The sequence below is a fragment of the Anopheles coluzzii genome (assembly GCF_943734685.1).
Source record: "Anopheles coluzzii chromosome X unlocalized genomic scaffold, AcolN3 X_unloc_36, whole genome shotgun sequence".
Classification (NCBI taxonomy): Eukaryota; Metazoa; Arthropoda; class Insecta; order Diptera; family Culicidae; genus Anopheles; species Anopheles coluzzii.
In genome coordinates this window covers 17,501-20,000 of record NW_026054465.1, presented here as the reverse complement: position 1 = coordinate 20,000, position 2,500 = coordinate 17,501, and positions in this window count along the sequence as shown.

Genomic DNA, 2,500 nt, shown 5'->3' with positions numbered 1-2,500 from the left:
TAGGAAAAGTACTCTATGTTGCTATGACTTGGGTAAAAAGTGTTGATTAACTGCTGGTTACGATAGACAGTTGCTTATCGTACACATCGCAAACGAACACCCCTTAGTGAGCAGTAGCAGAAGTCGATGGAACAAAGCGAATGCATTACAAACTGATCAAGTAAAATAAGGAACGCTACGTACTAGGACTTCTTTCCAAGAATGGTGTCCGCGACGGGAGGGCAAGCGTCCTTCCCAGGTTTCCCTAGTAAACCTTGTATGGTAAACATACCCAAGCGTGTCCGTAAGCACGCAACGATAGTCACGAACGAGCACATACCTAGGGAAAGTACTCTACGTACTAGGACTTCTGTCCAAGAATGGTGTCCGCGACGGTCGGGCACTGTGACGCAATTACCAAATCCTAGAATCGTACAAGCAGTGTGTACAAACATAAACATTAACGCGTTCGCTCGGGCTGCGCCGTCCGTGTTGAACACAAATGCGGGTGATTATATGAGTGGATGGACAAAAACATGCGTGGCGAAGACAATTTTCTGCACGATGTGCACATAGCTCATTTCGTCGTCCCGGGCGAATGGAAAAACACAAAAATCTCGAGTATCTTTCTAGGTTTCTGTTATAAAAGGGCAGGCCAAAAGGTGACCGGTTGAGATGAGCATTTTAAGCATGCAAGCACTTAATTGCAACTTTTCCTACAAAAACTAGGTACGTACACGTAGATTGTATCAACATGGACATCCATGATTGCGTACGCCCGGGCTGCGCCCTCCGTGTTGTACTTTCCCTGATTGGTACACAATTTTGGTGCAAGTGTACCAACATCGACATCTATGAACGCGTACGCTCGAGCTGCACCCTCCGTCTTGTACTTTCCCTGATCGGTACACAGTTTTGGTGCACGGCTATCCCGAAAGGCAACTTGTACCAACATCGACATCCATGAACGCGTACGTAGCGTACTTTCCCTGATCGGTACACAATGTTGGTGCACGGCATAGGAAATGGGCTTAAAATGGTCAAACTCAATCCATTTCCACTAAAGATAGTCAATAACAGCTGTGCCGATGAAGTAGGGCACGATGCAAGTCAATGTTATTTAATGAATTACATGTTCACCATACATTTCAGTACAAAATTGCTCGGTCAGACCTACAAAGTGCTATATCTCGAATACTAAACGTCGCCGATGGGTGTCGTAGAACAATTTTAAGTTCGTCTAACGATTCTACATCCGATTCTGGATAGTGGTTTTTCGACCACTTTTCAACATTTTGTGACACCCCGAACCTAGGGGCAGCTCCCTAGCTTTTTTTCAAAAATGTGCACCGAACGGGCCAGAGAGCTCGAGTAGTCGAAAATTTTTTTTTTGCTAAAACCCCTCAAAACGTGTCAGGAACGCACCCTAGATGATGAAAAGTGCAACCAGAATGTCAATCGACAACATGCCCGGGGGTACAAATTTGCTCTACGCGTCCCTAGGTAGGGTACTTTTTCATACAAACATCAAAGTGTACGGTGCACACAGTGCGCGGAACAAAAATTGCTCGGTCAGACCTAGGACGGGCCATATCTCGAATACTAAACGTCGCAGATGGGTGTCGTAGAACAATTTTAAGTTCGTCTAACGATTCTACATCCGATTCTGGATAGTGGTTTTTCGACCACTTTTCAACATTTTGTGACACCCCGAACCTAGGGGCAGCTCCCTAGCTTTTTTCAAAAATGTGCACCGAACGGGCCAGAGAGCTCGAGTAGTCGAAAAATTTTTTTTTGCTAAAACCCCTCAAAACGTGTCAGGAACGCACCCTAGATGATGAAAAGTGCAACCAGAATGTCAATCGACAACATGCCCGGGGGTACAAATTTGCTCTACGCGTCCCTAGGTAGGGTACTTTTTCATACAAACATCAAAGTGTACGGTGCACACAGTGCGCGGAACAAAAATTGCTCGGTCAGACCTAGGACGGGCCATATCTCGAATACTAAACGTCGCAGATGGGTGTCGTAGAACAATTTTAAGTTCGTCTAACGATTCTACATCCGATTCTGGATAGTGGTTTTTCGACCACTTTTCAACATTTTGTGACACCCCGAACCTAGGGGCAGCTCCCTAGCTTTTTTCAAAAATGTGCACCGAACGGGCCAGAGAGCTCGAGTAGTCGAAAAATTTTTTTTTGCTAAAACCCCTCAAAACGTGTCAGGAACGCACCCTAGATGATGAAAAGTGAAACCAGAATGTCAATCGACAACATTCCCGGGGGTACAAATTTGCTCTACGCGTCCCTAGGTAGGGTACTTTTTCATACAAACATCAAAGTGTACGGTGCACACAGTGCGCGGAACAAAAATTGCTCGGTCAGACCTAGGACGGGCCATATCTCGAATACTAAACGTCGCAGATGGGTGTCGTAGAACAATTTTAAGTTCGTCTAACGATTCTACATCCGATTCTGGATAGTGGTTTTTCGACCACTTTTCAACATTTTGTGACACCCCG